Source organism: Amblyomma maculatum, chromosome 10, assembly GCF_055883805.1.
Source record: "Amblyomma maculatum isolate TAMU_Amacu chromosome 10, ASM5588380v1, whole genome shotgun sequence".
NCBI classification, from domain to species: domain Eukaryota; kingdom Metazoa; phylum Arthropoda; class Arachnida; order Ixodida; family Ixodidae; genus Amblyomma; species Amblyomma maculatum.
The window spans coordinates 174,005,135-174,025,112 of NC_139353.1; positions in this window are offsets into that span (position 1 = coordinate 174,005,135).

The following is a 19,978-nucleotide window of genomic DNA, read 5'->3' on the forward strand; positions in this document are numbered from 1 at the left end:
TTTGTCCACTCTTCCTGTGGTCTCGGTGACAATAAAAATAATTCGTTGTCATTCAAGGTCTAGATGACCTCCCGCAGTGCAAGCAGGATGTATTCTGCCTAAAATGGTCTTCTCTTGGCTGCGTTTGCCCGAGATATGCCATTTCAAAAACTTTGAAAGATCCTTTCATACTGTTCTCTGTGATTTTGATGACGTGTTCGCTCTCTTCGGATGGCCATTGGCTGTTTTTGGCCCCTTTGATTAATAAACAAGCTTCTAACGAACGTGGTGTCGGAAAAGTATGAAGTGGTGGCACAAGCAATGACGCTCATTTGTTATTATTGGATGGCACGGTTTGTCTATCATATGGCTTAAAGTAGTTAGGGCTCCTATTGAATGCTGTTTTGGGTGTTATCAATAAATATTGTTAGATTTTATGACTACATTTTGCCGCTATATCTAACCTCCCAATAATTTGTCTTTCTTGAATATGTCATTGAGGAAAAGGCATGTTTTGTGCACCAGGTATATATTACTCAATATGCACTGCAGAGGGACGTGTGCTAGTGCTGAACTTGGGCTCAAACTGTTCAAATGAAAGCTTTTGCTATACGTGCAGTAGTTTTATTTATGGTAAAGAAATTCATGATTGTTTAATACTCACATGAGACCGTAAATACGATCGGAACTGCAAGAGATAAAAATTGAAGGCAAAAAGCGTTCAGAAAGTTTCATCCAATAAAACATACTGATGCATCACTACGCAAACTAAAATATTACATTTGGGTTGCTGTAATTGGGACAGTGTTTAAGGTAAATCTTTCATTACCATGGAGGACAATAAGAGTCCACCTATCTTTCAAAGGATTTCTAAGTGATTCCTGTATTTTCTATGTCTCAGATAACTGTGGCTGTTATTTACTTGCATTTCGGGCGCTGTAGAAACACATCTATGTGCTTGGTGCATCTGATTTTCAAAATAAAGGGACAATTTCGTGGTTATAGAGCTGATAAGTTGCACATTCCGTTTATTGCAATTAAATAACCAGTAGCTATGTGATGTTAAGGGCAATATTACTTTGCGCAATTGAAAGTTGCAAACATCAATCTTGGGTACAATTTTAAATTTCAGTAACTATACGGGCATTTATGCATTTATCAAACGTCAAAAAATAGCATCTGTATATCTTTCGGCTTGCTTTTATAGACACTTTGCAAAATGATGACACAGAGAGGCTTCTATTTGTAAATATGAAATGCGGACGCTTCTCGTGTATTTGATAGTTTATTATATAGGATATGATTTTGCATCATTACCAGGTGCATTGAACCGTTTTTAGTCTACGAAATGCACGAAATCTACGCTAGCAAGCGTTCGTATTTCTGTTTCGGAAGCTCAATATCTGGACTCAAAACGATGATTGGGAACCGTTTAAAAAGGCACGTGATTCATTAAAGCGCTCTTAAAATTCAGTTTTCTCAAAAGCTTTTGCACAAATATGTTGCATTCAAATTTACTTTGGTCATTGTGCAATTATTATCACTTTGTTCAACGTTATATAAGAGTTTTGTTTGCCTCTTACGTACGTGAAAAGACGGAGATCATTTGCTTACAAATCTTACAGAGGCAACCTGGAGCATACTGAGCACCAGTTCTATTATTAATGCTTTGCGAAATTTGTTCAGACTTGTGCGATGGTAGCATCCAGATATAAAACAAAAACTTCGAATTGCGTGAGTGACACATATTTGTTCCAGAAAACGCCTCGTACGCGCTCTCCGAGCTGACCTTAGGTGATGTCTTCAACTTCCTACTTTTCACTATTTTATGCAGCTTCAAGCCGTTATCGGCATCCAACCTCTAAATTTGTATCCAAAAGCCGCGTATTTTATAATTTCCAAACGTGTGTCCAGCGACCAAGTCTAGTGGCCAGCAATTGCACTTTTTGCCTACTCTGCACTGTACAAACCTAAATTTCAGAGCCTAAATAACCCAAATGACGACAAAAAAATCAAAAGCTTGTTGCATTATATTTCAGATGAAGGTTATTTAACTGTTGCTCGTTGGGGTTGCAAAAAATATAAATCTATCTTGCCTAATTCTTCACAATATGTAAAATGCTGTAACATTTATATGTGCAGCTAACTCTTCTTAGCATACTGCCTCATAAATGATTTTTTTTATTGCGCTCTTAAAGTAGTATGCCGATTGTTCACACTAGGTGTCATCAAGACGAGGATTTATCAATATGGTTAAAGCAGGAGAAGCAGAAATTAACATCAAACAATTGCAGCTTGCATATTACAGCCTGATAACCTTCTAGTCATGTTGAGGTTTTGTCTAGAAGCATTTCCACCAACTTTAAATTGACCGCTCAAGACAACCACTGACAATAATTCGGCGATTACCTTGCATCCGTGATGCTAGCTATTGCCGCGTAGACGAGTTGCTTATTCTTGTCTACTCTTAGCTTGGTCCAATAAAGAGATCATTTGAGTGCCACTAAAGTCTCGTCTCTTTTTCTATTCTTTCGATGTCACTTCCACTTGATATCTGTAGATGTGCGCAAACTGACGCCGGAAAAGCCTTCAACCAAAACGAAGTGCCTAAAGCGTCAGCAACGATAGTTCGGATGTAGTTTTGATTCTGAACGGCATCGGTCTGGGGGAACTCATGTGGGCGAGAGGGCCTGCGCCACAGGCGAGAGCGCGTGTTCGATCGGATGACCGTCGTGGAGAATCTAATTTTTTATATCTGGGCCCCTTAGTTAGACTTCCGCTGAAACTATTGTAAAATGACCACCGCGTTTTAGATGCATCATGAAAACTGCGGACTGTATTCAGATTCAGATCTCCATGAGGTGTCACTTAACTAAGCCATATTATGCCACTTTCTTCAAGCAGCATTTTACGATGGGTGCTGCCAGAATAGTCGAGTGTTTTTAAACGCAGTGCAGCCTCTAAAGGAAGTTGTCTTGATTATAGTAACGATAGTCACATCCCAGTCGAAAATCATTACAGAAACGTTTGCGTTATTAGGACAGAATTTCTATATGATTTTTGACGGGAAACCTGTTGTGACAACAGAACGGTCTGTAGTAACATCAGAAATTTCAGTAGTTACGACAGTAAACTGAGGCAGAACTACAGACAATAGAAATACACTACAGAAAAACTACAGAACTACAGAAAATTACTACAGAACTACAAAAAAATCTGACGTTTACGACAGAAGTACAGAATATTTTGCCGTATTTTTGACACTGTTCTGAAGTTTTATCTACTGGGACCTTCTACCCCAAAAGGGAATATTTCACTCTGGAATATGAAGCTCAGTTTCACTTTGCTGTGTAATTGTTGTAGTAAAATTATTTCATCTTGAGCTATAAATCTTTTTGTGAGGACGTACTTGTGACGCCTTATGAACTCTTTTTATCAGCATCATCCAGCCTAACACTTAAGTGCTGGGTACTACCGAAGCTCTCTAACAAGAATTACACAGGCTTTCAAAACCCAAGAGCGTGCTAAACAATGCTGAAGATGTTATGTGGTATCACAAACTCATAATGAAATCTTGGAAATATGGGGATTAATTCATTTCGAAGATAATGAAGACAAGCGGGTGCGTGCATGCTCCGTTGATTTAAAACATTTATATTACTCTATTTTTGATTAAAAAGTTATGAAGTTAGGATTTGCATTATTTAGGCAATTGAAAGCACGGAGCCTCAGCCTTCCAGAATGCTTCAGTCCTTTCCATGAATGCCTGTTAAAATTTGGTGCAAACGTATTTGTAATCCACATATGTGGAATGGGATGACCGCATTTTGATTCCAAAAGAGAGCACCTACATATGAGCTCGCAATGCAGCCTTGCTCACTGAACTGTATACAGATATTCACGATTGAAAACTTTGGTTGTCACCAGTTTTCCAACAACACAAATATGTTACAATTTGTCAACGATAACATCATTTTTATTGCTTGCGACCTTAGAGGTTTTGACGCCGCAGTGCATTCGACCTTTTTTGGTTTCTCTGACGTCCTACAGTAACTGAACACTCATAAAGAAGCAGTCAATAACCCCTGAAGAAATCTTGCTTTCATATGATTAGTCATAGCTTTTTCTTCCAGGTTGACAGGCTCCCTGATTCTCGTTATCCTATTAATAGCCTTGAACCTGCAGCTGAGCGAACGTTAAAACAGTTGAACTGCGGCCCTTCGTCTCATAGAAGTAATGTTGTAGTCATTCAATATCTTCAAGCCGTGTCTCCTAGTTGGCGAAGAACTGAAGAAAAAGTAGGTATCGACGCTGCTTTTCGGCTTCGTTGCGATTTAGGTAATGCGTGCGCACGTGTAAATGCTCCGGAGAAGCATGTAAAAACCTGTAGTCTGCACGATGAATCACCGAAACAGGTTAGTACTCTGCAAGGGCAATATTTTCTACTCACCCCTTTGTCCTGTGGCAACAACTATGTTAGACAAACTGGTCCTCTTAAGGCCGGTTCACACTGCGAAAACATTTGGTCGACTCTGTCTGGCGACAGCGTGTTCGCGTAATGTCGGCTACCCTGTCACACTGCTTTAACACGAACTGTCCGGAAGTAGGTCTTTGTCGCCTCGCTACATGGAACGGAAAGGTCTGCAGAAATCCTTCGCGAACTCCTTGTGACAATGAAAATATATCTTCAGCGACGCTACTCTGCTGCCTCTCTAGCGTGACCGCGGGCGACTCCGCAGTCCGGCGCACAAAAGAGCCACGACGGCCCCAACACAAGCAGGAGTCTTGCGCGCAAGAACGGGCCGGAGAGCCACGGCATCTCCACCACAGCTGGTTTCAACTGCGGCCCACTGCCCGACTGCATTCAAGACGCCCTACCGCGGGAGACAACAAAGCGACGAAGGGTAGCTATTGTTTGAAGTACTTTGTGCAGCATGAAATGCATTAAAAAACGATCAATCACGGTTAAGTGAATGTGAGGGTGATATGTGGCCGTCAGGTTTTTCGCTCGGCCACCAAAAAACCCAAACAGTGCCGACGACCGCTGTTTGCATTTAATTTTCGTTGCCCAGGTATGTCACACCGATGTAACACCCCGGCAACCTGCCTTACTTCTCATCTGCCTGTGCAGTGTGACAAGCTGTATAGAAACAAGTTCCTTCGGAAACAAGTCTCCGACTTGACGGACGGACGTGTTTTGTCCACGCCGCTGTTGTGTTTCCGCAGTGTGAACCAGGCTTTAACGAACTACTCAGGAAACACAGCCATGACCACGCCGATCGCAACATTGGGATTCATTGCCGTGATTATGCTTACCATCCACAGGTCGAAGTTTGTCAAGTTGTAACCTATCACAAATATAAGATCACTAGATAGGTCATTAAACAGTCATAGTTTGCGAATCTAGGAACGGTATGCGTTATCACTCCGTCCATCGCCATATCAAAAAAGAGCACAAGATTCTAGTACCTAGAATTTATTGTCTTGTGATTGATCAGAGTATTTTTCACGTTTTCTAGTGTTTTTTATTCTGGTTTATCAGAGGTAACAACATGTATTAATAAAGCAATGAGTTGTAACTCAGCGCTGTGCCTTTCTCCTGCGTACCTGATATTTGTGCTGGTGTGCTGCGTTTCACTAAGAATTTTATTTTTACCGTAGCGCTTTTGAAGACCATTCACAGTAACGCTACCGCGTTTAAAATACCGTATAAAAGTTGGAGGCTTCTCTAAGGGTCTCTTTATAGTAAATGATAAACCCTTTCTATTCAATGATTTTAGAAATTTGCCTAAGAGGGCAAATTCCTATTGTTAAGAAATGTTTGTAGCTTCTTCTCCCGGAAACGTCTGCTGTTTCTACCGAACAATCCTTCCATATAGTTTTTTGCTGGTACGGCAGCCACATTTTTATAATATTACCTCGCACTTTGTTCGTATATATCCAACTCGGCCCAGAGCCGCCGAGATCAAAACATACCGACCATCGCGTGTGAAGTCTGGATGGAAGTGCAGGCGGTCTTGCAGCGTTCGCGTTCTTTCGAGAGCATGGCCGCTGTCATCGCCCCAGTGAGCTATCGAAAAGCCGATCTTTATTAAATACGTGTTGTTTTGTTATATAAAGCCATGTATTTAAGCACGCATGACCGTTCATGCCGAGTACTCTGTAGATTACTTAATTTACAAACATAAAAAATCGGGTATCCTACTTATAAAAGTTGTGGCTCTTGGCATTTTCGAGTGGGTACCTGTTATAGACTGCTTCTTTTGGCCAAAAGTAAATTTGCGTTTTAACGTTATTTTGTAGAGAATAAATAATTTCGCTACAGATCAGATGAAAAGTGAATGAGAATATGAAGGAGGCTGTCGCATGCTAGATTCCGATACAACTGGATAAATTCTTGATTCGTAGCAATATTTAATTTTTACGCTTCTCCACGGCATAAATTGCGCAATTATGAGGTGTAATCCTACGAATATCTGTTTAAGGCGCTCGCGCGGCGCATCATAGAGTAAACTTGAATTATCTACGAGTGGCTTTCGGGTCCCGAAGCAGAGTGTTATCATGTGTGCACATACCAGCAGTCGTGTCTTCCGCTTAAAATCATTACAAGATATATATATCGTGCCTGCTAGTTTCTGGAAGTCGCGATCAATACAGAAATGATGTTCGCCATTGGCGTGCTTTTGGGGTTTGTATGTGGACACATGTATATAACTTGAAGTGCGCGTGGATGGTTTTAAAAGGAAAGGTGAATTATTCTCAAACTAAATCTCCCCAGAAAGCGCAGCTAAAATTTGTTAGCTTCACAGACCACGCTCTCTGGTGTGCTTATTTTCTTGCGGCAGCAAAACGATGTCGCTTGCTGTCAGCAATCGCGTTTTTGAAAATGTGCTTCAAGAGGTAATTCAATTTTGAGATAACGCCCACAGTACTCTAGTCAGCACCAGATTGCGATAGACTTCGCAACGCCAGTTCTTTTCCTCCATTGATTTAAAAATTGGTTATTGGCAGATAGAAGTGGATGAGCGCGATAGAGAAAAGACTGCCTTCGTGACGCCCGATGGCTTATATGAATTTAAAGTATTGCCTTTCGGTCTGTGTTCAGCGCCAGCGACGTTCCAGAGAATGATGGACACCATACTTGCTGGTCTTAAATGGCGAACCTGTTTGGTTTATTTGGACGACGTCATCGTGTTTTCAGAAACGTTTGACCAACATCTTAAGCAGCTCCGAACGGTATTGGACGCTCTTCGCTCGGCAGATGTGACACCCAAACCGGAAAAATGTCACTTTAGATATCAGCAGCTGAAATTTCTCGGTCATGTGGTTAGCGCTGACGGTGTCCGGCCTGATCCTGACAGAACAGTCGATGGAGCCAACTTTCCCAACCCTACCACGAAGAAAGCAGTCCGACGTTTCTTGGGCCTGTGCGCGTACTCTCGCCGTTTCATTGCCGATTTTCCCAAGACTGCAGAACCTTTGACGCGCCTCACACGTGATGACGTTCCGTATGTCTGGTCTTCCGAGCAGCAGGAGGCATTCGCCGAGCTGCTCCAACGGCTGCACAACCCTCCTGTTCTTGCACGCTTCGATGAGGACTCTGCCACCGAAATTCACACCGACGCCAGCAACGTCGGTCTGGGTGCTGTTCTAGTCCAGCACCAGCAAGGCGAGGACAAAGTGATCGCTTATGCCAGCCGCACCCTTTCTTGGGCAGAATCAAACTATTCAACTTCTGAAAAGGAGTGTCTCGCCGTCGTTTGGGCCACGACGAAATTCCGACCTTACCTCTACTGCCGTAAATTTAAAGTTGTGACAGACCATCATGCTTTGTGTTGGCTGGCTAGTCTCCGAGACCCATTAGAACGTCTTGCATGGTGGGGTCTTCGTATGCAGTAATTTGATTACTCTATCGTTTATAAATCTGGACGTAAACATTATGATGCTGACACACTGTCTCGATCACCCGTGGAGTTGGCCCATGAGAGTACGGACGAAGACGCACATTTTCTTGGCATTATCCGTTCCTCTGATTTAAAAGCCCGGCAACGGGCTGATCCAGACATCAAAACTGTGATCGATCATCTATAGGGTTTTGATTCTATAGCATCTCGACTGTTTGCTAACAACTTGACATCATTCTGTACGCGCGACGGAATCCTCTACAAGAAAAGCGCCGGCAACAGTACCGAGTCTATCTTCTAGTCATCCCTGCAGATCTCCGCGATGACATCCTTCATGCTCGCCATGATGAACCCACCGCTGGACACTTGGGCTTTGCACGCACTCTTACCAGCCAAACTTGCCACCACCGTTCATCGATATGTTAGAGTTTGCCGCGAGTGCCAGCGACACAAGACACCGCCATTGAAGCCAGCGGGTTTTCTTCAGCCTATTCCCCCACCGGTAGTACCACTCGACCAAATTGCTGTGCACTTTCTCGGCCCTTTTACTCTATCGACAGCTGGCAATAAGTGGATTATCGTGGCTACAGATTATCTGACACGTTACGCGGAAACTATGGCGGTGCCACGTGCAACATCCTCCGAAGTGGCACATTTTTTCATGACGCAGATTGTCCTCCGCCATGGCGCCCCTTCATGCGTCATCACTGATCGTGGCAAGGCATTTACAGCGCATCTTCTTGAAGAAGTTTTCCAACAAAGCCAGACACATTACCGAAAGACTACTGCTTACCATCCTCAGTCTAATGGCCTTACTGAGCGACGAAACAAAACAATAGTGGAGATGCTCGCCATGTACGTGGATGTGCGGCATAAAACATGGGACGAGATATTGCCTTATGTCACATTTGCATATAACACGGCCGTCCAAGAAACAACTCGATTCACTCCGTTTCGTCAAGTATACGGACGCTGACGACCAGCTGCTTACCTCTGACGCAGAAAAATTCACCAACCACGCTGAGGAAGCTCGACAACTCGCCCGTAATCACATTACAAAGCAGCAAGCTACAGATGCACGCCGATATAACGACCGACATCGCTACGTCATGTTCCAGCCTGGTGACAAAGTCTGGGTGTGGACACCTCTTCGGCTCCAGGTCTGTCAGATAAACTTCTCAATCGTTACTTTGGACCCTACATAGTATTGCGTCGCCTCTCAGGAGTTACGTAGGAGGTTATTCCAGACGGAACTGTACCAAGTTCTAGTCGTCAGTGCTCGTCTGACCTAGTGCATGTGCTTCGCATGAAGCCGTATTTCACCCGCTGAAATTCGTATTTGCCATCCGGATCAGTTTTTTTTCTGTGAGCTTGCGTTTTGTTTCGAGGGGGGGGGGGGGGGTCAGAATAATGCCTTCTGACGGTTTGAGGTAGCGCTTGAAAGACGAAGAAGTTGTAGACTCTCGCGCGCTTCGGCTGGCAAAGACTGTGGACTCCTGAGCCTGTGCCTCTGTGTTACCGTTTCCCGTGAACCCCTGTCTTCACTGTGTGTCTCTGCCCCTGTTGCCGATTCCCATAAATCCCTGTCTTCGTGACTATATAATAAACACTCCATTACAGACTCACCAACAGAATTACTCAAACATGCAAAACTTCTAACCTCAGAAAACAGAGCCTACCTGCAAGACTTAAAATCATATACCCGGTAATACAAAATCAGCTAAAACTGCCTATTACAAACTACATGCCGACATCCTCGAACAGATTAACCCGTTATAACCTTACGCATACATTAGGCGAATTTTCATTTCATACTGATATTTTCAATTACTCATTTTTTTTTTCCAAGGACAAGACGAGAATGCAACCATCTACACACGCGCATTGCTAACAGCCCGTCCTCAGCTGAGTTTAGTTCCCTCGTTGGAGGTGAATTATACACACTCCAGTAACAATTGTATATTTTATATTTATGCTTCCATGTTCTCTTGTTATTTTTACTTGCCGTTTATGCCTGATTCAAGTTGTGAATTCATTATAATCGATTTTCTTCTTTTTTAGTATTTTAAACCTTGATTATGCCTTGGCTGTGAAGTACAACTAATACCGATCCCTTACTGACATTGCGACTGAATTCTTGCTTGTCATAAGCCTTTTGTACTAGTTATCATCTGTAATCATGTAAATAATATATGTGATATAACCTATTTTCTTCGATTGTTTTAAGCTGCATGTAACACTCTACACCATGTATTAATATGTATGATTTTATGGTTTAGTGTAAATATGCGCACAGCCCTTCCTGTTACAATCCCTGATGGGATTGACAGTATCATAAACAAATATGTTCAATAAGGCCCTTTTGCCCGGCGTAGTGCCCCACAAAGATCTGAAGATCCTACGGCATTTCCGAATCGCCCACGATTTTTACATTTTGGCAGTATATTGTAACAGGGAGAAATATATTTACAGGTCAGGATTAAAGATAAATACATTGAGATACAGCCAAGGCGTCAGGCAATGAGGGCCCAGCGTTCGACGCACTTCACTCCACCTTCCACAAATGAGCGCACCATTTCGTCTTTATCGTTATCCACCCGTAGCATTATTGCATGCTGTCTTTTTTCGTCTCGGCATTGCAAATTTGCTGTGACAAACATAGCTCTGAAGGATTCGGAATCAGTTTGTACGGGTACAGTTCCTGATGCGCTGCGTCATCGGGCAGCACACAGACGTTTTTTACAATCACCTTCAGCATAAGGTGGACTACACCGAAAGATGATAAAGTTCAATGAGCAAGCAACGTATTCCAAATTATTTTTAGTGAAATGGGAAAATTTTGAAGGGCATGGGGCACCGCCTCATTAAAAAAGTGTTTCTGTGTTGCATTCGTTTATTGAAAAGATTCGACCGAGCACATTGCCTTAATTCCTGTACACACAGTTTCCTCCATGCAGTCTCGGTTATACGTGTCGGCATGAAGTGTGAACAGCAAATCAAAAGCGCGGCAAAAGACCCAGCTGAGGTCTGCTGGATGCCGTCACCTGAGATAGGTGCGAGCATCGGCTTACCAATAGTTTTGCTCATATTATGTTTTGCCATTCGATGCCTCGCTATGCCACTGGAGCTCCGCTTTCATGCTTTCCAACGATCACATCTGGCGCAGCAGTTTCTAATGCGGCAGCGGCTATCAATCGCACTGGTGACGAGGGCGCTCAATGCTCCCCGATAGGGCGCTTAACATGCTTCCTTCACCCCCGCGGTATCGGCGACTGGTTGCGGTGCCAACAAAAGGCGGATAGAATAGCGAAGCTCTAGTGCACATGCATTACCCGAGAGGTACGACTGTTTCGAACTGTGTCGGCCCGAAGACGCGAAAACGAACTCTCACTGCGCTACCCCTTCAAACAAGCGTGGGGGGCGGCGCGGTGAGCATACCCCACAATCATGGCCGTTTTGTTGACTATATCATCTCAGAATTAACGTCCTCAGTTCTATCCATATATTTTCTTCACAGTTCGGCATTCTTTAAGGACCTGAAATCGAATCCTGCTTGCATTTTTTTACGCTTAGCGTGCAAGACGTCAGCTCTACAATTGCAAATTCTTATGTAAAGGTCTTATTGGACTGGCCGTAACTACTTGTGCATCAATATTACGCAATATATCTTTATTATAGTGGAAATCTGTCGGGAAATAAAATGCCTAGACAAATAAAAAAAATTCTATTTTTTCAATGGTCCTCAGAAAGTTTCATTGTTAGATTAAGGTGTTTGCGAAAAACGCCTGTGTGCTGCCCGACGCAACAACGAGTCAGAATTTCTACGGGTACAGATCTGATTCCGAATCATTCACTGTTCTGGCTGTCACAGCTAATTTGCAACGTCGAGATAAAAAAGGACTAGGTGAATTTTGTTACGGGTTGAGAAGGGTGAAGCGAAGCGGCGCGCTCATTTGTGGAATTTGAAGAGACGTGCGTCGAACGCTGGGCCATCATTGCCTGGCTCGTTGCCTGTCTATCAATGTATATATAAATAATCCTCTTTGTAAATATATTTCTTGCTGTTACAATATTATGCCAAAATTTGAGAATCGTGGGAGATTCACAAATGCCGTAGAATCTTCAGATCTGCGTAGTGCACTACGCCTGGCTCAAGGGCCTTATTGAACTTGCCGTAATAACTAATGCAACAAGTTATGCAACATGTTTTAATTATTTTGAAAGCTGAGTCAGAGGAGAATAGATGCACAAAGTTACAAAATATCAAAAAGGTCTGTCTTCAGAAGTTTTCCTTGTTCGCTTTTTTCTTGAAATTAGCGCGAGCGTACCTCTTTATTGAAACGTTTTATAAATATGAGCCATTTAAGATACATATGAGTATGTAAGCTACATAAGCTGTATAAATATAGGCTATAAATATAAGTTTTCTGATAGACATTTATGCTGAGAACATAGTGTGGAATTATTGCTGCTCTGCCATGAGCCTTCTGTGCAATAAAGGCCTGCAATTAGGTCAAACTTAGTTTCTTGGTCCGATTTTGAGACATTTTATAAAAATATCTACGCTACCCAGAAAAACGAACATGAACTGCATACAGATAAAACATTCATATATTTAGTCAGACAATTTTCAGCTGCCTAGGGAAATAAAATTTTTTATCATCATCATCGTCATCAGCCTGACTGTACCCACTGCAGGGCGAAGGCTTCTCCCATATGTCCCACTTAACCCGGTTCTGTGCTAGCTACATCAACTTGACCCTTGCAAACTTCTTAATCTCATCCGCCCACCTAACTTTCTGCCGCCCGCTGCTATGCTTTCCTTCCCTTGGAATCCAGTTTGTTACCCTAAACGGCCATCGGTTATCCTCTCTTCGCACTACATGTCCTGCCCATGTTCATTTCTTCTTAATTTCCACTAGAATGTCGGTAACCTGAGTTATTTATCTGACCCAATCTGCACGCTTCCTATCTCTTAATGTCACCCTTACCATTTTTCGTTCCATAGCCCTCTGGGTTATCCTCAACTTAACTGCAACTCTCTTGGTTAGCCTCCACGTTTCAGCCCCATGGGTGAGTACAGGTAAGATGCAACTGTTGTATACTTTCCTCTTGAGCGATCCCGGTAAGATGCTAGTCTAATCTGCGAGTGCTTGCCAAATGCGCTCCATCCCAATCTTATTCTTCTTGTTATTTCCTTTTCATGGTCCGGATCTGCGGTTACTTCTTTGCCCTAAGTAGACATATTCGCCTACTACTTCCAGTACTTCGCTACCTAATGTAAACTGCTGTTGCTTTCCGAGGCTGTTGAACATTACCTTAGTCTTCTGCATATTAATTTTCAAGCCTACCTTTCTGCTTTTCCTGTCTAGGTCATCAATCATTATTTGCAGTTCATCCCCCGAGTTGCTTAGCAAGGCAATGTCATCAGCAAGTTGCAGATTGCTGAGGTATTCTCCATCTGCCCTTATCCCTAACTTCTCCCATTCCAAGTCTCTGAATACTCCCTCTAAGCAAGCTGTGAATAGCACTTGGGAGATTGTGTCTCCTTGCCTAACACCTTTCTTTATGGGAATTTTGTTTCTTTATGCAGAACTATGGTTGCTGTGCAGCCACTATATATATCTTCCAGCCCTTTCACGTACAGCTCGTCTACCCCTTGATTTCACATTGCCTGCATGACCGCCGAGGTTTCAACTGAGTCAAATGTTTTTTCGTAATCAATGAATGCTATATATAAGGGCTGGTTATATTTTGAGCATTTTTCTATCACCTGATTGATGGTATGGTTATGTTCGATGGTAGAGTACCGTTTCCAAAAACCTGCTTGATCCTTTGCTTGATTGCAGTCTAAGGTTGTCCTGATCCTTTTAGCGATTACCTTAATAAATATCCTTTACGTAACAGACAGTAAGCTGATTGTCTGTAATTTTTAACGTCCTTGTATTCACCTTTCTTATGATTGAGGATAATGTTTGCATTCTTCCATTGTTCCCGTGCCGTAGATGACACCAGGCACTGCGTATACAAGGTGGCCTGTTTTTCTAACACGATACCCCCCCCCCCCCCCCCCCCCCGTCCTTCAGCAAATCTGTAGTTATCTGATCCTCTCCAACTAATTTCCCCCTTTTCATAGTTTCTAGTGCTTTCGTGACCTCGTCCTTCGTCACTAGTGGACCGTCTGACTGTTTTTCCCTACCGCCCTTCTCATTACGAATCTGACTACTCGGTAGAGATCTGCATAGAACTCCTCGGCTACATTGACTAACTTGTCCATATTTGTGATGGCGTTGCCCGCCTTGTCCCTTATCGCATACATCTGGTTTTTGCCTATGCCCAATTTCTTCTTTACTGCTTAAAGGCTTCCCCTGTTCTTTACAGTATGCTCAATTTTCTCCATGTTATACTTCCTTATATCGGCCACCTTGCGCTTATTGATTAGCTTTGATATCCTGGCCAATTCGATCTGTCCGATATTGTGTAATTTATAACTTTGTATAAATACATTTTGTATACTTCATAACTAACGCTGGCCAAAACAGCAGAGAACGTAAGCGCGGCAATCCACCTATACGTGGTTAATAATTCCATGTGCCCTGAACAAACATTTGGCTGTTCCATCAATTGCAGCTCTCTTCCTTGCCGTCACCATGCAACAATGTATCAATTTTTCGAATATAAAAGGGCGACCGAACATTCTTTTTCCATCTTACGTGGAAACATAGGCGCATGTGCAGTAAATTGCACCATGATTGCCGTTCTAGGTGTTCGTGCCGTTTGTAACTTTTTCTACTTGTCACCACTGTATTTATTGACTGAAGAGTTTGATGTAGCTGTCAGATGCAATTGTAATCATTTTTGCTCATTTGGAATTATTTTTGCGTTATGCTGCAGCAATTTTCTAATTTGCCTTGTATAGCACTTCGCCTTATTTCTAGCTAACTAGTCGCCAATGTAAGGGCCACATAGTCAGATTCTGCCGACTTGTCAAACGTCTCGCGCAAAAAAAAAATTGGATTTTTAAATACCATAGTGAAAAATACACTACGTGTCAGATTAAACACCTACAGGTTTCGTCTTACTTTATTTATAAAATGTCATACAAACAAATATATTTTCATAAGGTGAATGATATATTCATCAAATAATGAGATTTTTGCGAGTTCAGTATGACGTTATCGTCACAACCTTTGTATCAGGTTATCGATAACTAATATATTTTGGATGGTGACAAGAAAACTAATAAATTGACGATATTATTTAGTGTGTGGCGTCCAAGTATATAAAAGAGCTTGTATCTGAACGGTTATTTTGGTCAATATTTTTCATCTGTTGTTATATCTGTGCAGCCTTTTTGTTCCATTATGAAACAACAGGCCACAGCAGAATGCCGGACATTTAACTGAATGTCTCGCTCTGTTTTGAAGAAACGGGTGGATGAGCTGCGCATTTTTTGCTGTAAAGTAGTATACGCAAGAGGTTGTTTAAATAAACATATGGCAAAGGGAAAGAAAAATATGTCTACGAAAGCGTGCGAGCAACACACGAAGTGGATGAGGAAATAAATGAGAGACGTATTAGGGATGGATTACAGGGAGTAGGGTCAATTATTATGATAAAGCCGGTACACAAGCACAACACGATTGCGACTGTATTAGTAATGACCGCTCATCATGCGAGTAGCCTCAATAGCACGATATCGTAGGTTTCCGCCACCGCCGTAAAGATACGAACACTGGTAGCGGATATGCGATGAAAAGTGAAAGCCACGTACTTTTGCTTCTGACCTTGCCTCTGACCGAACAATCCCGTCGCTTCATCTTTCTTCCGTTCGACCTCTTACAGATAATTTTTTTTTACACCGGGCGAGGCGCTATTTTGTGTTTGTGAGTTTCCATGCTGACCTTCAAAACATTATTTTATCGAACTCGCAAGCAGCGCCGCGTATTGACCACCCTCCGTCTATGTCCCTGTATTTTTCACCCACTTTATTTTTATTTTCTATGGGGGGCGTGTACGGCTTCGTGTATTCTCCATCCAGCTGCCTCTTCGCGCATGATGCATATAATGCGGCGTTATACCCCTCTCCTCCTGTTTCCGCACTTGCCTGTGGCTTGAGGAGCCGTTGGTAAACTAAACGCGGCATCGCGACCCATGCCTCTGCTCCTGACGTTTACTCGAGATCGCGAGTCGCTCTCGCTCCCTGTGAGCCTATAGAGAAACTCTAATGGACTTGCCTGCCGAACTGTGAGGCTGAGGACGTCCTTGGCTCCTCGGACAGTTGCGTTTTACAGAGCAGGAACACGTGCGTGCCTTGGCCTTCACCACCCACCCCTTTTGTAATTTAAAAGTTAGTTTGCTTGTGTTAACGAGTGCCTTGTCAGCAGAGCATTTTCCAGCAGTATTCATGGTCACACGATTCAAGTCAGCGTATGTGAAGCTGCGCGGAGCCTACGGAAGGAATTCACCACATCCCACAGGACATGGCAGCTCCAGGGTAGGTTAGAAACCCTTCCTGCAAGACTATTTGTCAGTAACACCTTCCTTTCGCCCTTTTACATTGTGAAACGTTCGGGAATTAAAGCATCCTATGTGCAAGTTTGGTTTTCCTCGGCATGAATAGAGAATGAGACCAAAAGCTGTGGAAACATTTGTTAAATTGTTTTGGTAAATTTCTAGCTTTGCTTCACCTGCCAAGCAACGCTGACCAAATGGTATTTTTGTATTTGGTAATATTGTAGGGACGCAGGTAAACTGCTCATTTTTATTTATCCTTGAAAAACAAAGCAGCTCTAAATTTGTTGCGTTCAGCCAATGTACAAACCGGTGCTAGCGTATTTCTATGGAATTACGAAATTTTTGTGCAAAGAACTTACTAAATGCGATATCTATATGTGGTAAAAGCGTCACTATATAGAGAAACGAGGTTCTGACATTTAGTTTTGAATATGTTTCTTGGCAGTTTGACACAGCGCATTTCGAATTAAAAATGGTGTGATTAGGTACAAACCAAATGTATACTTTGTTTTTATTTGCCTAAGGCTTGAATTCCAAAGCTGCCAAGAAATATCCAATTTTTGTAGCATTTCTCATGTTTCACTGCAATTTGCTTTTGCTCTTTTTAATTTCTCACAATAATGACCCAATTAGTCTAGGGTGATAATCTCACCTTGGTGTAATTAATTACTCAGCTAGGTAAATGAAATGTTACAGCTTGATACAGCTCAACTGTGAAAGAGACGATACCGTTCAAGCAGAGCAGAGGTCCTCAAGCCATTCAAGTCCAACTGTTGTCAAGTTGCTGCAGTTGATTGCCTTGCCCCTGCCAGCAGCCTGCAATATCCCCTTACATCGCTGAATACAGTATACCCAACTAACGCAACAGTCTACACTACAGGGTATCACTACGGTGCCATTGCAAAAGATTTGCACAGCGCCTTAAAGGGTGATCTTTGTCATTGCTTAAATTTACAATAAACTATTGCAAGCTGCTTGCAATACGCGATTTTGCGAAATCACAAGTATGCTGCCGATTTTATTTTGTTTTTTATGCTTGCCTATTTGAACAATGAATCTTATTTCTGCATGGTGCAATAAGGCCTTTGTTTTGTTTTGTTTTTTTGTTGTTTTTTTACAGATATCATTCGTGAGAACATGAATAGTAGTTATTGATTCCCAGGATTTATTTCTCAAAGGGATTCTCAATGTCTCAACTTGTCACTGAGAGTTTATACAACCCATGAAGGTCTAAGCGCTGTCCTAACGGAGGCGGAAAGGGAGCAGCTTGAATTTACCATACCTTGGTAGCCTGCTGAAACTTCGGCTTGAGGAGAGCCTGAAGCTTCGAAATCGGTAAGAGGAGGAGAGGATACTTATATCGACATTGTTATATGAGCAGCAATAACCGGTTCGGTGACCCAGTCCACCCTGTCGAGCCAGAACTGTTCACATACCAGCACACCCTCAGAACATCTGGCTACCTAATTGCTTCGTAGCTGTTCATCTGTTCATTTCATGCATATCCATGGGTCACTTAACTGCATTAGACTATTCTAAAACGCACATTAAAAGGTGGTTTAAGATTGATGTATTTGTTGAATAGATATAGATTTAATTTTGAAAGATTGTTTCTTCTGACGACATAGCCAATAGAAACACCCTCGATTCCCCCGAATCAGGCACTAAAGGCATATATCTAAGAGTAAAATTTTTTTCTAAATCCTTTTACTGTCTCATTTTATGAATACATCTTGTTGCGTACAAGTATTTTCTGAATCCTTTTGCTGTCTCATTTTATGAATACTTCTTGTTGCCTACAAGTGTATGGTACATGAAACAATTTGAATTGAAATTTCATTCTTAACCGCTTCTTACAGACTGAAGTATGAAAACCAATCAAACAACAGAGCAGGAAAGCTGCCCCATGGCTCGACAATGACCATCGAATGGGCGCGATTATAATTTGACATGAGTGAAAAAGCGAGAGAAAAAGCCATGTAGGGAAAGTCACTGCTCAGAAAAACTTGGCAACGCCAATGAATTTAAGTTGTCCTACAAGTGCTTGCCCTACAAGTTGAAGTTGTCCGATGGACTATGAAAAGAAATGTAGACAATCAGACATATTGGTACTGGTGAACAGGTTGTACGATGTACCAATACTGGGAAGAATGGTCACCCAAAAATGTCAATTGTTTAGTTCCGAAAGTGAATGTCGGCCCTTCATTGATGCTGCTGTTTTCTAACATTAGACCACCATTGGTCTATTCGTGGTGCACTTCTTGGTTGTGTAACTCTTGCAGTGCGTCTTTAATGTCGAGTATAAAACTGACTGATTGGTTTCGTACTACTTCTAATGCTTAGATTAACGTTGTGTGATGCGGCTCCCATATTTATGAATCATAACCGAAGTGTAGTCGAACAATTTTTTGGCATAGTTACATTTTTTACAGGATAGTGACAAACAAACGCTATGAATCACAAAGCACTATTTGCCTTGAACGTTATGGATTTTATGACTGGTTTGCAGGATCCTACGTGTTGTACAATTGACGGGCCTTTGTTCCCTAACCATTGGGCAGGGTTGAAATTCCGCTTGGCCGCACGAAAACCCTCTGTCTATTAGTTTGTGTGTCTATGCATTTGCCCCGGTATAGCATGGGGCATAGTGGGCGTGGAAAACCTGGCGAATGGAAAAAATGCTTAGGTAAAGTAAGCAATTATAGTTTAATGAGAGTCCAGTTTTCCTACACTACTATTTCTTAAAATGTTGGAAAGTAAGCGTAAATAAGCAATGGCAGTTCTTTGTTGTTCATGCATTTACTTTTGCAGCTGATCCTAATCCTTTGAATCGGTTACGTGATGTAGAAACGAAACATGTTCGTTATAATGTGAACCACCCTAATCGCGAAACCAATGCAAATTTGCTACTTCTGCTACTGTCGGTGGCGGTGAAGATAATATCAGATCTAAAAGGATGACGAGTGATCAGCAACACATCTGGGTGATGTTAAAATTTGAGATGTCAAAGTCTACACATGTGTTGATAAAGAGGTTTGGCTAGTTAGAAAGGTTAACAAAGCGGCATGTGTAGGATGAACAAATGTTAGGAAATTCAAAATTGTTCATGAATTTACTGATATGGAAGAACCCGAAAATTTATATTATTCAGCTTGTCGTGTATGTTGTCGAAGAAAGACACTCGGCATGATGACGAGCTTTTACAAAGACTTATGATAATTTTCGTAAAAATGCACTGTAAGGTAGCATCACATTTACTAACTGACACCAATAGGAAGAAAAGTGGAATCAAAACAGTCATGAACGACTAACAACCCACCACTCCCTATTTGGTTAGTACGGTCATAGCGAAAAGTATGGTGGCTCTTTTTGTAGTGACAAAACTCAGACATGAATATATCTCCTGATAGCCAGGTTTCTGTAATTGCAATTGTATTACTATCACAGTCGATTAATAGGCTTGACAATTCTTCTCTATGTGGCAATATACTGCACATATGCGTAAACACGTAACGCGTAGTGTCTTTAGAGTTTTATTCCCTACCCCACTTTTTATCCTATGGACTAGTACTACCACT